The sequence below is a fragment of the Hemitrygon akajei genome, chromosome 1 (assembly GCF_048418815.1).
Source record: "Hemitrygon akajei chromosome 1, sHemAka1.3, whole genome shotgun sequence".
Classification (NCBI taxonomy): domain Eukaryota; kingdom Metazoa; phylum Chordata; class Chondrichthyes; order Myliobatiformes; family Dasyatidae; genus Hemitrygon; species Hemitrygon akajei.
This window is the reverse complement of record NC_133124.1, coordinates 209330645-209350587: the sequence shown is the minus strand read 5'-3', so window position 1 is coordinate 209350587 and position 19943 is coordinate 209330645. Positions and strand designations below refer to the sequence as shown.

At 43.6% G+C, this 19943-nt stretch overlaps 1 protein-coding gene across 4 annotated transcripts in view; it reads right to left on the bottom strand.

Moving 5' to 3' along the window:
* Positions 1-3230, bottom strand: part of LOC140734898 (transcription factor COE2) — a 318188-nt gene extending 314958 nt beyond the window's left edge. The window contains exons 1-2 of one of the 4 annotated variants that reach the window (XM_073059600.1): positions 3211-3230; positions 1725-1803 (exon numbers count right to left, since the gene is read on the bottom strand). The gene's annotated coding sequence lies outside the window, so the exon portion shown is untranslated. Of the gene's footprint in view, positions 1-1724; positions 1804-1920; positions 1966-2215; positions 2236-2488; positions 2580-3210 lie in introns of those variants that run through there. The other 3 variants (XM_073059582.1, XM_073059608.1, XM_073059591.1) reach the window with 3 other exon arrangements.
* Between the last annotated feature and the right edge of the window lie 16713 nt (positions 3231-19943).

Here is a 19943-nt window from a genome sequence, read left to right as displayed (position 1 = left end):
GAAATATCAAGATTATTTAAATGCGAGGGACAATGTTTATCAAAAAATAGCGGATTAAATATGAATTATTTTGCTCCGAATACTATTCGAATATGTAGGTAGATTTTGCGTGGCTGGTTCTCATTAATCCGGTCTTGATTACAAGTTTAATAAATGAAACATGATTCTTGACGAATTTGCCATCGGTGGTTACTGTCTAATGTTCAGATACTATTTCTTCAACTCTGCCGGTTAACGAAATGGTGGTCGCTCGGCGCTGCAGTGGGCTGAAGCGCAGTCAAATGGACAGCTGGCCACAGAGAGTGACTAGTCTGCTCAAAATCAGCAGTTGAGTGTTTTTTTTTCTCATTGTTTAAATAATAGTTTCAATGTCGCGATTGGAAAGCAGTTTTCAATGGGATTTGTCTGCCCCTGGCCCCCTGGGTACGGACAATGCAAATCACACCCCAACCCCCCTCCCCGTCCTCTCTCCCCTCCAGTCCCTTCTCTTCCCCGGCTGATCTGAAGTCAATCCTGGTTGGTATTGCCGAGGACAATGGGAAGGCGTGTGCCAGAGGGAGCGTCTGTCTATGGGCCATTAGGCCGGGGGGTGGGGGGGAAATGACATTCACCCGGGTCACAGTTCCCTCACCCCTGGGCAGCTAGGGCCAACTGTCACAGGAAAACCCGTGGAACAATGATACCCACGTCTACAGCTCATTTAACAAGCGCCGTCCTTTAAAACTTACATTTGCGGCAACTTTTTGCAATACAGTATGTAGTTGTACGTATACACTACGATCTCACAGAGAAAGTCAGCAAAGTGGATATGTGCGTTTAAATAAAATTTATATTTCCAAATTCCGCAAGACTATTTTCACAACCCCTATGTTTTTTGAACTCTTTTCCATTCACGTTTATTTCTCAGACTTAACAACTTTAAGCACCTTGAAGTCCCAATTTATAATCAGAGTTTTAGTCAGTAGAGGAACGGGCCCTTTGGCCCAGAGATTCCCCGCCCGACTGTCAAACGCGCATTCACACTAATCCAATTTTGCTCTGCTGGCACTCTCAGCGTTTCACCCCACAATCTACAATTCAGCCACACTCTTGGAAGAATTTACAGTGACCAATTCTGGCGAACAAACACAAAACCATATTTCACTTCTTCAGATCTCTCCCTTTCTGCTCTATAAGTCGGTTCGCCCGCCAGCGGTTTATTTAAGATCAATTGGTGAATTGTATAATGAATGCCGATGAAATAAAGTTTGTTAACTGTTTCATAGCGTGTCTCTGTGTGGTGGTATAATATCAGTGATACGACATGTGGCAAACTGTGAACAAGGTCTAATTGTCGTCGCCATCAATTTCGGGAACTGGACATAAATTAAACCTAACAAGGTTCAATCATTCATTTCGGATTACACCCAAGAAACCCTTCACATAACGTGGAGTAAACGGTCGGAGAGACACAGGTCATCACGATAAATTGAATAAGTACACCTTTACGTAATGTTAACCATGTTGACACCGTTCTTAGAGTGAGGTGGATGAATATTTCATTAATAATTGCACCTTTTGGAAGTGGGGCAGGGCAGGGCGCCCGTTTACACAGCCAAACAGGATTCATATTTTATCTGCCCGTTCCCAAAGACGATCCTGCCAATTTCTAACCAATTTCGTAAGCCTCCCGATCCGGAACCGCGCCGTGTAGACGAAATAAATAAATGGACTGCGAAACTGACCTGATCTTGCTCGTTCGCTTCCCGTGTCAGCCCATTTTAGATCTCCGGACACTTTGAGAAAACCGGCTTCGCCAGGTCCCTTTGAAACAAATAACATAAAGTCGGAATTCAGCGATGCCAGAGAGCGTTACCGACAGTGGCATTAATATGCAAATTATCAAAATTCAACCCCGATCTCGGTTCCTTTGCGTCTTACTTATGGATAACCTTGCCTTCTTCCAAAGTAAACATTTTTGCGTTTTTAGCGAACAAATTTATTTTATTTAGCCACTGCGGTGTGCAGGTAGGAGGGAAACAAATTGCCAGTTTGGGACGGGGGAGCTGGGATTTTATTTAAGAATTCGCACGCACACACACACACACACACACACACACACACACACACACACACACACACACACACACACACACACACACACACACACACACACACACACAGCGATAAGACGTTCAGGGAACGCAGATAAATAGATTGATTGAATAACTCTTACTCAATAATCGTTATATTTTTTACACGGACTCCTACAATGAACAAGCATCAGTTCATATCCCAGCAGGAACGCGGAATATTGAAACTGCGAGAGATAATCGACCTCTTGTTGTTCCTGGTCTGGTTATATCTCCGCCCGGGGCGAAGTTTCATTACACACAGTTTTTAAACTCATCGATCCGATTAGTTATTTATTTATATGGCGTATATAAATTATTCGTAAAATATACGCAATTTTTGACCGCCGGAATCAAAGTTTGTAGAACGAACCCACCTCATTTTCTGTTCAATGTCATCCTCTTAGGTGGGGACAAGAAAAAATATAAACAGACGTAAACCGTTAATAAACACACAGGATCTCCGCGGAAAACAAGGGCAAGTATTTAATTGAATTAGAAGCGAATAGTTCAACGAAACGTAATGGGTTATTTATAAATGCGGATTATTTATATACCCCCCCCCCCCTTCCGTCAGAGTGGAGAGGGGAGTATTGTACTTGGTGCTCTCTGGCGATGTTAATAAATTCACCCTCCCCATTACTACCATCCTCCCATTTGCCATCCCATTCACTCTTGACACACCTTTCCCGATAAGCGGTCTCACCTCTCCAAATGTTCCTTGCCAATTTAACCCCTCCCTCCCCGTCCCTTGGAAGGCACCCTCCACCACCAACCCCCCTCCCCCCCCCAACCCCAACCCCGTTACTTCTCCCTTCCTCTCCAACTCAGGTTAATTTCAACGTTTGCACGGGCCACCCCGCAATAAGTTTAGCAGGAAACAGAAAATGATATGACAGCTCCGAGTCGGTAAGGGGGCTTAACCTCTGAACAAGTCAAGGGAAGGAGAGGTTTCAAACATCTTAGAAAAAAAAGATTGGGATCTCCCCAGCAGTCAGGGAAGAATTAATTGACAGGTACCTGAAAAGATACGCGCTGCCCGCTAGATTGCTTCCCAAGGAAGCACATCGATACAGGAAGATGATACAGAAATACGTACCAGCGCCAGTGCAATATGTTGAGTTTCCTGAACTCCCGATGCTTCAATTTGCAATGATTTAGCGCCGTTCTAATTAGTGCATTCACTTCAGTGACTTTCCCAGCGTGTTGAAAGCAATATTGCACCATGGGTTAACTCTGCTCGCAATTCAAAGTCTCGGCTCCTTTGTTCGAGCAGATGTTCTGAGAACCCACAGGGGGCGTTTGCAAGTCTCTTACAGAGGGCGAGCAGCGCCGCGCCGTGGCGAATGTTCCCGGGAACAACCTTCCCCTTCGCCCGAAGGAACCGTCCCCACAACATCCGCTTTCATTTGTATAGCGCCCTTAGCGTGCCGAGTTGTTTCATAACGTGCGTTATTATATCACGAGGGTAGCTTTGGAATTGGAATTGTTTTATGATTTTCACGTGTACCGAGTTACATTGTAAAACTTCCTTTTGCACGCCGTCCACAAAGATAATCATTCCATTGAGGTAGTACAAGGGAAAAGCCCCCTCTCTTCTCCTCACCTGACCAACCTGGTGCCCCTTCTCCTTTACCTTCCCCCGTGGTCTGCTCTCCTCTCCTGGGCGACACTCACAAAATGTTGGAGGAACTCAGCAGGCCAGGCAGCATCCACGGAAAAGAATTTCGATCCTGATGAAGGGTCTCGGCATGAAATGTCCACTGTTTACTCTTTTCCATAGATGCTGCCTGGCCTGCTGAGTTCCTCCAGCATTTTGAGTGTGTTGCTCTGGATTTCCAGCACCTGCAGATTTTCTAGTGCTTGTGATACTCCCCTCTCCTATCAGATTCCCTTTTCTTCAGCCTTTTACATTTTCCACCTATCACCTTCCAGTTTCTCACTTCATCCCCACCTACCTACCTTCCCCCTCACCTGGCCTTACCTATCATCTGCCACCTTGTACTCCTTCTCGCCCTTTCCCAACCTTCTTATTCTGGCTTTTTCTCCCTTCCTTTCCAATTGTCTTAGCCTGACACGTCAGCTGTTTATTCCTCTCCGTAGATGCTGCTAGCCTGCTGAGATCCTCCAGCATTTTGTGTGTGTGGCTCTGGATTTCCAGCATCTGCAGAATCTCTTGTGCTTTTGCAGAATATAATGTCAGTCACAATTACATAGAAAGTGTAGTGCAGGCAGACAGTAAGGAGTGAGGCCATGAAGTGGTAGATTGTGAGGTCAGGGGCTCATCTCCAGTGCACGGGACTGCAAGAGGCTGCAGAGGGTTGGTAAACTCAGCTAGCTCCATTGCAGTCACAACCCGCTCTGCCACTGAGGACATCTTCAAGAAGCAGTGCCTCAAGAAGATGACATCCATCACGAAGTTCCTCCACCATCTGGGACATTGTCACGGTCCGGTCCACATACTCCAGACTCCAGGTCCTCTGGCTGTCCCTTGTTTCGGTTGAACTTAATCATAAGCACCTGATGCTCATCTTAGGGCTGGGAATATAAGTGGCCCTGGGATTGAGTGTGGTTGGGGAGTCATCTTGTCAAGATTCCCTGGGAGCAAAAGGCTGGTGGAAGGCTGGAATGGACACTTGCCATCTTTAGGCTGCATTGGAGAGCCATTGCTTCTTGGAGCCTTGCTGTCGGTAGTTGGTGCTGTCATTGTGGTATGGATTCAGCTGTTTCCCAGGCCAGCTGGGTGGCTGTCAGCCACTCTGAGCTAGGTAGGTTGTTTCTGTAGCTAGCCAAGGTTGCTGGTTGTAACTGCCACTCGGAGCAATGCTGATGCAGAGATGGAACTGTCTGTTCTTTGGTGTTTGTCTCTCCCTGTGGGGTAAATCAGGCTGTTCTGCTGTTGCCCTGTGGGAGGAATCTGTCTTGTCTTTGCCTCTGTGGGGTAAGTCAGGCTGTTCTGCTGTTACCTGATGGATGGACCTGCCCCACCTTGGTGTGGAGTGAAAGTTGAGTCCTGGCTTGTTGAAGGATAAGTCCTGGCTCTATGTCTATGTACTGTCCAGTCTCATGTTAGTGTCTTGTTAAAGAGGAGTCCTGGCTTGTTGAGGGAGAAGCCCTGGCTCTATGTTGATGTACAGTTCTTAGTCTGCCTCCAAGCTCCAGCCTCTAGCCTCAAGACCCTGGCCTCTAGCTCCAAGAACCCAGGACTTGTCACGTCTTTGCCTGGTTTGGGGTCTGAGCCCGACTCAAGACCCAGGTTCTGGGTCATTGTCCAGTCTCGGGCTTGGAGTCCACACCCAGGCTGCTTGTTTCCAGTCCCTCAACCTGGTCCTGCTTCCCTAGCCTAGTCTGTGACCTGTCCTGTCCTTTAGTTTTGTCCTGTCCTGTTCCTAGTACTTCAGTGTCTGTGTCCTGTCCTGTCCTTTAGTTTTGTCCTGTCCTGTTCCTAGTACTTCAGTGTCTGTGTCCTGTCCTGTCTTTTAGTTTTGTCCTGTCCTGTTCCTAGTACTTCAGTGTCTGTGTCCTGTCCTGTCTTTTAGTTTTGTCCTGTCCTGTTCCTAGTACTTCAGTGTCTGTGTCCTGCATTTGGGGTCCATTCCCATTGCCCCCCCCCCCCCCCGTTATGACAGACATTCTCCTCATTACTGCCATTGGGGTGGTGGGGGCTGAAGATGCACACTCAACAGTTCAGAAACAGCTTCTTCCCTCTGCGATCAGATTTCTGCATGTTCCGTGAACATGGCCTCACTGGTTTGTTTTTGCACTATTTATTTGTTTTGCAGCTTATAGTAATTTCATATCTTTACCCTGTACTGTTGCCACAAAACAACAAATTTTATGTTATGTAAGATGGATAATAATCATGTTTCTGATTTTGAGTCTTTAATGTACAAGAGGTTTCGGTCTTTGACTGAGGAACAGCTTCTACCCCAGAGCTGTGGCCTCCATCACACCACTCCCACAGAGCAATGACTGAAACTGTGAGCACACACTGGGACTGAAATACCTGCACTAACGGCACTTTGTGCATTACTGTGACATTCTGGTGCTGCTGCAACTTATTTTCTGCTACTTATCTATTTAATACTCTTCTTCTATTACTGTCTTGTTTTTGCCTACTACTTTGTTTGATTGCCTGAGAGGAAGCCAAACAGAGTTTCATTGTATCTATGTATAATGACAATAAAGATCATTCTGTTCCATGATTGCAAGAAGTTGGAGAGAGTTGTGGATGCAGCTCAGGGCACAGAGCAACCAGCCCCACCTCCAACCCCAGAATCTTCTCTCCATCCAATCCAGCAGAAGACAAAGGCCGAAAGGTACATGGTAAAGATTCCATTCCCATTCCCCCTCCCCGTGGCATGTGCTTTTGGGCCTTTGTGTCTTCTGCTGGACTGGATGGAGAGAAGATTCTGGGGTAGGAGGTGGGTCTGCTTTCTCTGTGCGCTGAGCTGCATCCGCAACTCTCTGCAACTTGCAATCTGGGGCAGAACAGTTGCTATACCAAGCTATGAGGCATATGGGTCAGATGCAAGGAAGGGAGATTGCAGGTGAGATGTGAAGAGATCTTAAGGAAGGATGTCCTATGTTGTACTTTGTGGTTGAGGACATCTCTGCCATTGGTGGTCTTAATAAATTCAGGAGTGACTAAGAATACTCAACTGGAGGGTAAAGGGGAGAGGAAGACCAAGTAGTGAATTGAAGAGAACAATGTGACTATTAAAATAAAGTAATTCCATACCATGTTCTCTGGTCCAGGACTTGCACTGACACACCGAGTCCAGCAGCAAACCTACAAGGGACAGTGTTGCAGGTGGGAATACATCTCCCCAGAGCCTTGCTCAGGATTGGTGGAACCATTTTCTAATTGGCACCTACTTTTGCTCATGCCTGTTATTTAGATTAGCACACTGAGCATCTCTGCCAGTCAAAACATGTAGCATTGGCAAACGCTGAAACACAGGCCCAGGGAGATTTGCACCTCTCACTGCCCCCAGGGATAATGGCTAAGTATGAAGTGTTATGCTAAACAATTTTCCTTCTTAGTCCAAAGATGCTGAGATGTTGATGATAACATCATATAACATGGGAGGCTTAGTCAAGTTTGTGGTCATGTGCACTAGTGGGAAGAGATGTAGGTACAGCAGAAAGCTCGCAGACAGTTTCTGATCACAGGCAGAGCGGTACAGACAACACACGGAATGAGAGAGAGAAGAAAAGGCTGTGTTTTTTTTTTAAGCCCTGAATGCAAAAACAACCTCACAATCAGAGACTTGTCCGTGGTAGTGCAAGATGTGGTTGGTAGTGTTCTGTTGCCTATAAAGGGTTAGGGTTGTGCAGATTAGTTCAAGACCTGATGTTATGAAAGAAACTGCACCTGAATCTGTTATTATGGGACTTCAGGCCTCTGTATCTCTTGCCTGAAGGTACTAGCAAGGGCATGACCCAGAAGGTGGTGATCTTTGATGATAGATACTGGCTTCTTGGGCAACACCTCATGTAGATGGTATCAATGATGGGGTGGCTGTGCCTGTGATGGGCTGGACTGTGTGCACTGCTGCCTGAGCCTCTAACACCCTGTGTGATAACAACAACATCTGGTTGTTAACATCTCCAAGGATCTATCTTGGGTCCCACACGTTGATGCGATCACGAAGAAGGTACTCCAGTGGATCTCCTGCACCAAGTCACAGACTTACAAAGTAGGGCAAAGATTTGCACTTTTAAAACAGCAGATTCTCACAAGTTAAGTTCGGTACAATCAATGAAGAACTTGGCAGTCACTATTGTTATCAGGAAACACAAATTTAACAACACATCTAACAACAAATTTCTCATTTTTGTGATGTTGTTAATCAGAATACAAGGATTCTTTCCTTGTTCGTCTTTGAAATACTCTCAAGCAGGAACTAAAGGCTGGACCTAACACTTCTCAGGGCCGAATTATTTTCATTTAGAGATTTTGTTTTATTTCTCTCCATGCCTTGTGGCACATTGGGCGACAATCTTCCCATCTTTTTTGCATTTTGTCCGTTTTTTAATGAGACCAAGTTGCTAGCTTGACGCTCAACCCAGCATGGATGGAACGATTTATCTCAGGCCGGATCCAACCACTGGGACCACTCGCCTCAGAGTCCGGTGCTGATGCCACTACACCACTGGCTGACTTTTTATTTAGAGATACAGCATGGTAAAAGACCATTCCAGCTCAACAAGCCCACATCACCCAATTACACCCATGTGATCAATTAATCTGCCAACGTGTACATCTTTGGAAGTTGTGAGGGAACTGGAGCACCTTTTTAAAAAAAAAAACCCACACAGTCACAGGGAATACATACAAGCTCCTTACAATCAGCGGCGGGTATTGAACCCGGGTCACTGGTACTGTAAATCATTGTGCTAACCACTGCACTACCATGCTGCCTTATTTATAACTTCAAAGCTTTATAAGTTCAGATTTTGTGTAGGCATCTCTGGAACGGGAATTGAGTCAACAGCCTCAAACTCAGAGATACAAGTGCCTCTTGCTGGCTTTTACAGTAGAACAAACTGTTAGTCATCTTGTAAAGTGCTTTAGAACATTCCAAAGTTTGAATCATAATCAGAGTCAGATATGTTGTCACTGACTTAGATGATGTGGATTATGTTTTGTAACTTCAAAACATTAAACTAATTCAAGGGAAGAGACAGGATTCTGAAATGTGAGTTTAACTTTGAGTTTAATATAAATGTGGCAAGCATGATGATGTAATTCTTGTAATTGCACATATCACAAGACAAAGGAGCAGAAGTAGGCCATTCGGCCCATCGAGTCTGCTCCGCCACTCCACCATGAGCTAAACTATTCTCCCGTCTAGTTCCAATTTCCGGCTTTTTTCCCATATCCCTTGATACCCTGACTAATTAGACACCTGTCAATCTCCTCCTTAAAAACCCTCAATGATTGGGCCTCCACAGCTGTATGTGGCAACGAATGCCATAAATCCACGACCCTCTGGCTAAAAAAAATTCTCCTCACCTCTGTTTTAAATGGGAACCCCCTAATTCTAAGACTGTGACCTCTTGTCCTGGACTCACCGACCAAGGGAAACAGCCTTTCCACATCTACTCTGTCCAACCCTTTCAACATTTGAAATGTTTCTATGAGATCCCCTCTCATTCTTCTATACTCTAATGAATACAATCCAAGAGCCGACAAATGCTCCTCATATGTTAGTCCCTGCATTCCAGAAATCATCCTTGTGAATCTTCTCTGAACTCTATCCAACATCAGCACATCCTTTCTAAGATTGGGGGCCCAAAACTGCACACAGTATTCCAAATAGGGTCTTACCAGTGCCCCGTAGAGCCTCATCAACACCTCCTTACTCTTATACACTATTCCTCTTGAAATGAATGCCAACATAGCATTCGCTTTCCTTACTGCCGATCCAACCTGGTGGTTAACCTTTAGGGTATCCTGCACTAGGACCCCCAAGTCCCTTTGCACTTCCGATTTTTTAAATTTTCTCCCCATCTAAATAATAATCTGCCCGATTGTTTCTTCTTCCAAAATGTACAACCGTACATTTCTCAACATTGTATCTCATCTGCCATTTCTTTGCCCACTCTCCTAAACTAAGTCTCTCTGCAACCTTTCCATTTCCTCAACACTTTCTGCTCCTCCACCTTTCTTGGTGTCATCCGCAAACTTAGCCACAAAACCATTTAATCCATAATCTAAATCATTGATATAACCCATAATAAATTATTTAAATGAACAAGAATGCTTTACCAACCAACATAGATACAAGATTACTCGAATATAACTGAAACATTAAACGCACAACGCTCCTTCCTGCTTAACTGTAAGATCCAACTCAATAGAGAACATATCTCAACTATATAAACAGCATATTATATAATACAATTATAATACGGACATCCACAACATAGTAAATTTTAAATTGTCCCATTCAGGCCAAATGATTTCATCACTGTGGAGGCTTCCTTACTCTTGTGGGATAACATCTTTTCTGACAAGGGGGAATCCCTCTACTTGGCAGGTGAGACATGTGGCTGTGAAAACAATCTCAGGTACTGTGGCCTGCTCTGTGGTGGATGTAGGAGTTGACTCTGAGATTGCAGGAATTGGTTCTGACAGCTCTAGGCACTTTTCAACTCTTTCCTTTTTCTTCTTCTAGTTTGTGCATCTTGACCTTGGGAAGGTGCATTTTGTTCACTGGAGTATTCTCTAACTAAACTTTCTCTTGCTCCCTTTAAAATCTGATCTCTCCTCTTGGTTTCTTCATCATGTGATGAATCATCTGTTTTCATATCTCCATTGACTCCTTTCCCTTTTTGGCCTCCCTTTCATCCAGCTGGGCTTTGGTCTTTGCATCTACTTCTTCAAGCAGCTTTTTGTCTCCCACTTGAGACTCATGCAATAACCTTAATGTACGCAGTGTAGATTCTGCTTCTTTATATTCACAAAAGTCAAATGCTTGCACTTTCCTGAAGCTCCCTAAGCTCTCTTCCAGCTTAAAACCAAGCCACATTTTGCAAGAAATGGTCTGATTAACATATCAGAAGTTTTCTCAGTCATATTCCCAACAAAAACTGTTGTAGTCAGACTACTACTTTCATCACTTTCGCAATTCCTCTGAGCTGCATAGTTCTTCCTTGGTCCAATATGCTTCTCAACTAGAGGCACAGAGTTGACACCAACACCTGTTTGCCTTCTGCTGACCAACAGTTCATGGCGTACAGCATGCAGACTGTTATAGTATTATTTAGTACCTTTCTTAATTCGGTTTCACCTTGATTCGCTTGCAAGGGATGTAGCATGCAACTTTAATGGATCTCTAACCAAGTTGTAGTTGTCTCAGCCAATCATGTCTCCACAATGTTGGCCCTCTTGGTTTTACCACATGCAAGGTCAACGTGGCTTGTTGGTTACTGCATTTCACTGTTACGAATGTCATTCCCACGGGAGTTATCTTTTCTCTAGTGTAGATCCTTAGTTGGATATCTCCCGGCTTCAGCTTAGCATCTTTGAAATGGCTCACAAATGCATTTTGTTGAATGACAGAAACAGCTGAACAGTGTCTAATTCCATTTTAATTACTTTCCCATTCACTTCTAGTGTAAGCCAAATTACTTGTCTATTGCTAGTTTTCACGTTATCAATCTCAAGACTACACAGTCCTGCATTACTTTCATCATTATCAGATTTTTCATCAACAACATGTTCTTTTTGAAACTGCAACTTGACTTTTTAGCTTTTTCTCTTCTCTGTGAACTCCAGTTTTTTTTTTTGTCTGCCCAAAATTCTGTGTCCTACTTTGTTGCATTTTCTACAAGTTTCTCCTTTAAATCTGCATTGATCTGGTGACTGTGAGCTCCTGCCACAATTGTAACACAAGTTGTTCGGCCAGGCCAGTTTCTGTTCAGACATTTGCAATTTTTTCATTCCTGACTGCAACACAATTGCATCTCTCTCTGCTGTTTCCATTGAAACAATAATTTCAACTGCTCTTTTAGGTGTAAGTTGTGCTTCAGTTAGGAGCTGTTTTTGTATGCCTTCAAAACTAAGGTGATCTCTCAGTGCACCATTAAGACCATCACCGACTGATAACGCTCAAACGAATTCTTCAGCTCAACAATGGAAACTGAAATGGATTCCTCTTCCTTTTGATGCAACCTAAAGCATTCTGCAATCATCAGTGGCCTTGGTTCTAAATGTTCCTCCATTACTTTCACAATATCAGCAAAGCTTAACTTGGATGGTTTGGTTGGAGCAGTTAAACTTCAAAGCAAACTGTATGCCTTTAAACCCAATGCACACAGTTATTATTGACTATTTAATTTGCTTCAAAATACTGTTGAATTTGCTCAGTATATAAAATCCCATTATCTGTTGTGTAATCAAACACGTCTGTCTTTCCAATGTAGCTAGCCATTTCTTCTCTTTTAAATAATTATTATGACCCAGTACTCACTCTTTATGAACATTCAAATTCTTCTGTTTTCTGACTTTTTAAAAACTCAATCATGTCTTCACTTTCAAAGAACATGTGCTGCACTTTTTTTAAATTCATCTATCTCTGCACTGCTGGGCTGCGTGGTTTTCTTGTCGTTCCTCTCGCTGCAGTTTTTTTTTTAGTTCGAATATCCTACTGTGCTTTAACAGGTCGATACCCATCTCGGGTTCATTTTAAAAATACCTTGTTTCCACTGTTATATTTTGTAAAGTCAAAACATTAAAATAATTCAAAGGAAGAAACAGGAGCTTGAAATGTGAGTGTAACTTCAAGTTTACTTCAAGTGAGGCACATACATATCATGTATGTGTGATTACATATGCTATTATCATATTTATACATATAACTTGTAATGAATTATTTAGATGATCAAGAATGCTTAATCAACCAACATACAGTGTATACAAGATTACTGAATCATTAAATACACAGCAATGTGAAATGTGTTGTTTTGTAGCAGCAGTACTGTGCAAAGACATAATATTGCTATAAATTGCAAAAATAAATAAATACATTGTGCAAAGAAGTAATAATTCATGAGTTCGTAGATTGTTCAGAAATCTGATGGCAGAGGGAAAGAAGCTCTTTATGAATCATTGAGTGTGAAAGGTATAATTTAAATAGAAACATGAAAAACAACAAAAAAAACCCACAGACACTGGAAAACTGAAATAAAAACAAAATAAAGTTGACATTTGACTGTCTGGTTCTCTCTCCACAGATGCTACCTGACCTACTGAGTGTTTCCTCTATTTTATGTTAATGGAAGCCTATCTTGCTCTCGTTTCTTTCTTTCCTTCTCCTACAGCCATAACCTTCCATCTCTCCATTCCCTTGCACTCTCAGATGCAGCAGTGTTCTGTGCAGTCTGTTTACTGGATAGAGACTCACTGAATCAGAATGCAGAATAGAGTGTTACAGTTATGCAGAAAGTGCAGTACAGGCGGACAAATGAAGTATAAGAGCATGATGAGGTAGACTGAAAGATCAAGAGTAATCCTTTATTGTACAAGTGGTTTCTTCAAGAGTGTTATTAACTGGCTGGCGGTGTAGTGGCATCAGCACTGGACTTTGAGTTGAATGGTCATGAGTTCAAATCCGGCCGGCTCCTTCCTGTTTTCCATCCGTGCTGGGTTGAATGTCAAGCTAGCAACTCAGCCTCGTAAAAACAGACAAAGTGCTAAAGAAAGGACACGGTTGCCGCCTGATGTGCTACAATGCATGGAGCGAAATAACAAATAACAGTAAACAAGAGTCTTCTAACAGCAGAATATAACCTGTCCTTGAGCCTGCTGGTACATGTTCTCAAGCTTTTGCATCTTCTGCCTGTTGGAATAGAGAAGAAACAATGATCGGAGTGGGAAGTGTCCTTGATTATGTAGGTTTCCCAAGGCAGTGGGAAGTATGGACAGAATCAGTGGAGAGGAGAACGGTTTGTGTCATGGACTGGACTGCATTTGTAGCTCTCTGCATTTTCTTGTGGTCTTGAGCAGAGCTTGGTATGACTTGCCATACCAAGTCATGATGAATCTGGATAGGGTGCTCAAAAATCATTAGGGAAAGTAAATGGGGAAGAGGGCAAAAGGATGCAAAAGGGGGATTCAGATAGGTTAAGTGAATAGGTGAAGATCTGGCAATTGGAGTATAATGAGGGTAGAATGAAATTATCCACTACCGCAGGAATAATAAATAAAGGACATAGTGAAAGATTGCAGAGACCTGTGATGCAATGGGATATGGGTGTCCTTGTGAATGTTATATTATGCAGATATAACAAATAATTAGAAATGATAACAGAATAGTAGAGGAATTGAATACAAACATGGCAAAGCTAAGTTCTGTCATAGGGGTGGGTACGTTACTGGATTCAGAAGTTTGGAGAGGAGGGGACTTCAGTCAGGTTCACCACCCGAGGATAAAAGGCAGGAGCAGTTCACGGCAGCGTAATAGAGCTTTGAGCAGCGACCAATTAGCACTTGGGATTAATTAGTAAGAGCAAATTAAAGGAAGGCGGGAGTAAGCACAGGGGCCATCGTATGAGTGGCCATAGTCAGAGTGATGATCTTAAAGCTTTAGCTCTTCCAGGCTTCCACGAAGAGAGGCTTCACTCAGAGAAAGCATAGCTCAAGTTGTTTTTTTCCTTCTCTTCTTTACATCAGCTCAGTTAGGTAGAGATGACAGGCAGGATAGTGCGATGCTCCTCGTACGGAAGGTGGGAAGGCAGGGAGACCTCCAGTATCCCCGACCACTGAAACTGTGAAAAGTGCATCAGGCTGCAGCGTCTAACAAACTGTGTTAAGGAGTTGGAACTGGAACTGTATGAACTTCAGATCATTCGAGAGGCTGAAGGGGGGATAGATAGGGCATATAGAGAGATAGTTACACCCAAGGTGCAGGACACAAGGGACTGGGTGACAGTCAGGAAGGGGAAAGGGGTTAAGGAGCCAGTGCAGAGTACCCCTGTGGTCCATCCTGTCAACAGCAGGTATATCACCTTGGATTCTGTCAGGGTTGGGGGGAGGAAGATGGTGATGATCTAACAGAGGAAAGTCACAGTGGTCGGGACTCTGGCACTGAGTCTGCCTCTGTTGCTCAAGAGGTTCCGTGGGTATGAATGAGATTTCTGGATGGTATATTGCCTCCCGGCTGCCGGGGACTGGGATATCTGACTTCAAGTCCTCAGTGTTCTCAAGTGGGAGGGTGAACAGCCAGAAGTCACGGTAAGATTTCTTCTGGGTAGGACGAGTGACTAGGTTCTGCATAGGGAGTTCGGGGAGCTAGGTGCTAAGTTAAAGGGCAGGAACTGGGTTGTGATCTCAGGATTGCTACCTGTGCCACACGCTAGTGAGGCCAGAACTAGAAACTAGGAAGATTATACAGTTTAGTACATGGCTAAGGAGTTGGTGTAGGAGGGAGGGTATAAGATTTTTGGATCATAGGTCTCTCTTCCTGGGAAAGTGGGGCATGTACAAAAAGGAAGGTTTTCACCTGAACTGGAGCAGGACTAATATCCTAGCAGGAAGGTTTGTTAATGCTGCACAGTGGGGGTTTAAACTAGTGGTGTCTAGTGGCGTTTTACAGGGGGTTGTGTTGGGACCAATTCTTTTTATGTTATATGTCAAATATTTGAATGATGGAATTGATGGCTTTGCTGTAAAGTTTGCAGGCGATATGAAGATAGCTGGAAGGGCAGGTAGTTTTGAGGAAGTAAAAGGGTTACAGAAGGACTTGGTTTAGGAGAATGGGCAAAGAAATGACAGATGGAATATAGTTTTGGTACACTTTGGTGGAAGAAATGAAAGGGTTGACTACATTCTAAATGAAGAGAAAATACAAAAAAACGGAGGCGCAAAGGGACTTGGAAGTCCTTGTGTAGGATTCCCTAAAATTAATTTGCAGTTTGAATTTGTGGTGAGGAAAGCAAATAAAATGTTATCATTCATTTCAAGAGGACTAGGATATAAAAGCAAGGATGTAATGTTGAGGCTGTATAAGGCACTGGTGAGGCCTCATTGGGAGGATTGTGAGCAGTTTTGGGCCCCTTATCTTAGAAAGGATGAGCTGAAACTGGAAAGGGTTCAAAGGAGGTTCACGAGAATGATTCCAGGATTGAATGGCTTGTCACATGAAGAGCGTTTGATGGCTCTAGGCCTGTATTCACTAGAATTCAGAAGAACAAGGGATGACCTCATTGAAACCTATTGAACAGTGAAAGGCCTTGATAGAGTGGTTGTGGAGAGTTGGTTTCCAATGATGGGAGAGTCTAAGACCAGGGGACACAGCCTCAATGTCCTTTAGAGTGGAGAGGAGGAGGTTAGCCAGAGGATGGTGAATTCTTTGCCAGAGGCAAATGTTGAGGCTAATTATGTATGCACTTTTAAAGTAGAGGTTGATTGGTCAGGGCATGAAGGGATATGGGGAGAAAGCAGGACCTTGGGGCTGAGAGGAAAACTGGATCAGCCATGATGAAATGGTGGAGCAGACTTGATAGGCCAAAAGGCCTAATTTTGCTCCTATATTTTATGGTCTTGGGCAAAGGAGTCACCATTTAGCACCATCTTGACTTCACTCCACCTCCACAGCCAACTATGGCAGTGAATTTGTCCTCATCTCTGTTCTAAAGGGACGTTCTTCTATTCTGCCCTCTGGTCCTAGAGTCCCATACTGTAGGAAATATACACTCCACATCCACTCTATCCAGGCCTTTCAATATTCAGTAGGTTTCAATGTGATTTCCCCTTCTTTATTCCAAGCCAGGGGCTCCCAATCTTTTTTATGCCATGGATCTTACCATTAACCGAGGGACCCCCGGACCCCAGGCTGGGAACCCCTGTTCTCAACTCTATCGAGTACAGGCCCAGAGCCATCAAATGCGTATTAACCCCTTAATTCCCAGGGTCATTTCCATAAACCTCCTCTGGACCCTATATAATGCCAGCACATCTTTTCTTGAATATGGGGCACAGGAGGAACACGGTTTGAGACTCCGCCATGAACAAGACAAGTTTCCAAAAATTGTACTCCCACCTATGTAAAGCAGCATTTCAAATTTCTCAGCATCCAAGAATAAAGGTAGAAAACCACTCCCCTTCCCTACAGTGCTCCCACCTGTATCCCATCAGACATCTATCACCAGTATAAAATATATAGGCATAAAGACACTCCATTCCCTACTGTACACAGTGACACATTCACCTACACTCCATTCTCTCCAACACAGAGTGGATCACGGTTAAGCTGCTGTGCTAAAATGCAGCCTCCTTTTCTTCTCACAGAAACAGACCCTTCAGCCCATTGACTGACCTTCTAGCACCCATTTACACTGATCATGTATTAATCATTTTTCCCCTCACTTTCCCAATTCCAACTACCAGTAAGTTGTTGCATGCCTTCGGAAGCACCATCTTAAACCAGAAATTTTTTTTTAAAAATTGGGTTCCTTTGGATTTCTTGCTTTGTGGCTGCCTGCGAGGAAACAAATCTTATACATTCTTTGATAATAGAACTATTTGAATCTTTCCTATCAACTATATTTGGAATTGGATTTTGTGTTAGAAGATTATGATTTTTTTGTTTTTGGTGTGATGATTGATGCCAAATATGTTGCTGTATAAGTAAGAGGGGTGGGCATAATAAGCTGTAGCTTCAGCCTACACCCTTTTGGTCTGTTTTAAAGAATATCTATGTGTTTTGTTGTAATTTTGTCCTATGAAATCATCGTTGTAAATGATGCTTTTTGTTATGCTTGCACTGACCAAAATAAATTAATTTCATTCATTCATTCATTCATTCATTCATTCATTCATTCATTCATTCATTCAAAACTTGTCCACTCATATTCTACCACACACCTGTACTCTAGGGGCAAGTTAACCCACCAACCCACAAGTGGGGTGCGGGAGGAAGCTGAAGCACCCAGAGGACACCCAAGTGAGCAAGTTGCACAGAGAACACGCCTGATGTCAGGACTGAACCGGGGTCACTGGCGCTGTGAGGCAGCAAGCTCATCAACGCAAGAGAAGCTGCAGATGCTAGAAAACATGAGATACCCACACAAAATACTGACGGAACTCAGCAAGTCAGGCAGCATCTGCAGGCACTGTCTACCTGAAAGACCGGGTTTGTTTTGCTTTGGAGCACAGGACACCACAGTAGGACCTGATGGAGGTATAGAAAATCATGTGGGTCATAAATAGGGAGAAAAGCAGAAACCATTCCCCCCCCACAGCAGTAATGTCTAGAACTAGAGGGGACAGGTTTAGGGTAATGGGCATCCGAGTTCATAGCTCCTTGAAAGTGGCCACACAGGTCAATAAGGTGGCGAGGAAGGATTCCGGAATGCTTGCTTTTATTAGTGGAGACATTGAGTTGAAAAGTCAAGAGGTTATGTTGCAACTTTAATAAAACTCTGGTTAGGCCACATCTGGAGTATTGCATACATTTCTGGTCGTCCCTCTATAGGAAGAATGTTGAGGCTTTGGAGAGGGTGCTGAAGAGGTTTACCAAGATGCTGACTGGTTTACAGGGCATGTGGTATCATGAGAGGCTGGATAAACTTGGGGTGTTTTCTCTGGAGTGCCGGAGGCTGAGGGGAGATCTGATAGAGGTTTACAAGACTATGAGAGGCATAGATAGACAGGGAGTATCTGTTTCCCATGGTAGAAATGTCTAATACCAGAGGACACGCATTGAAGGTGAGAGGGGGTAGGTTCAAAGGGGATGTGAGGGGTAAGTTTTTTACTCAAGAGTGGTGGATGCCTGGAATGTGCTGCCTGGTGTGATGGTAGAGGCAAATACATTAGAGGCTTTTAAAGGACATTTGGATAGGCACATGGGAGTAAAGGAGAATGGAGGGATATGAGCATTATGAAAGTAGGAGGGATTAGTGCATGGGCATTTCTGGTTTTTTTTGTAGCTGATTTGGCACAACATTGAGGGCTGAATGGCCTTTTCCTGTGCTGTACTGTTCTCTGTAAAACCTTTAGAGAAGATCTGGAGAAGAACCCTCTCCTCAAAGGGCTTGTTACTGCTCTGTATGACAATGACCATCATTCTATAACATGGTCAACAGTGCATCCTACATAAGAATCTGGTCAATCGGAAGATACTGGTGAATCGGCTCCAAGAACTAAAGATAGAAAAGTTTGAAAACTAATGCCCAAGAGGAAAGGAAAGAGTTAAATTGCCTGAGAGGTTTGGGTCCTTGGAGGAAGGGAGTGATTTCAGGGAGCACACTTCTGAAAGCTGTAGTGGGGAGATACAGTGGGAATAGAAGTGAGTGCTGCTGGAAATCGAATCATGGTGGGAATGATTCATTTGGAATATTGCCCAGACAGTCAGGGAGGAAGGTGTGTCTGGTGATGGACTGTCATTGAGATGGCAGAAATTACTGAGGAAGATTAATTGAAGATGAAGACTAGTGGGAGGAAGATACAAACAAAGGGGAACCCAATTCTTGGTCTACACCCACAAAGAGCTGGAGGAGCTCAGCAGGAATGTGGAATTCATTGCCACAGGCAGCTGTGGAGCCCAAGTTATATTTAAACTAGAGATTGATAGGTTCTTGAATGTAAGAGCTTCAACGGTTGTGGGTAAAGGGCAGGAGAATGGGATTGAGAGAAATAATAATTCAATATTGTAATGGAGGAGCAGACTTGATGACCCGAATTGCCCAATTCTGCTCCTTTGTCTTAGGGTCTTATAGATCAGGCATTATCTTTGAAGGGAAATACAGCAAATAGTCGACATTTCATGCCAAGACCCTTCATCGGGCAGATGCTTCACGCAGCATCTGAAGAAAAGGAAGCAGTGAATGTTTTAATTGAAGGCTTCTTCAGAAATAGCCTGAAATAGAAAGAGAGATCCGTTGGAAACATTCATCAGGCCTGACAAATGTTTTTGTGACCCAAAGCATTTAGTCCTTGCCCAGATGCAGCCTGACTTGGTGAGAGTTTCCTGCATTTTCTGTATTATTTTAGATCTCCAACATCTGCAATTCTTGTTTCATTTTCAAAGCTGGGGTAGTTTTGTTACCCTTGGATAAAGTTTGCGGAGAATTGTGACCATCTATGTGAAATATTTCTTAAGATGGAGGGAGAATTTTGAAAGCAGACTTAAAATGTATCGGCTTGTTAAGATTTAAAATGGGAAAAAAAATAAAACAGAGCCTAGGAGCTCTGCAATGTGCGCTCAGTACTACTGACGGTGGGGGAATTACGTTTGTTCCTTTGCAAAGCAATATCAAAAGGAAAGTTAACCGCTGTGTGGAGTTCAAATAGCGTCTCCGGGCATTTCACAGATACAGAGA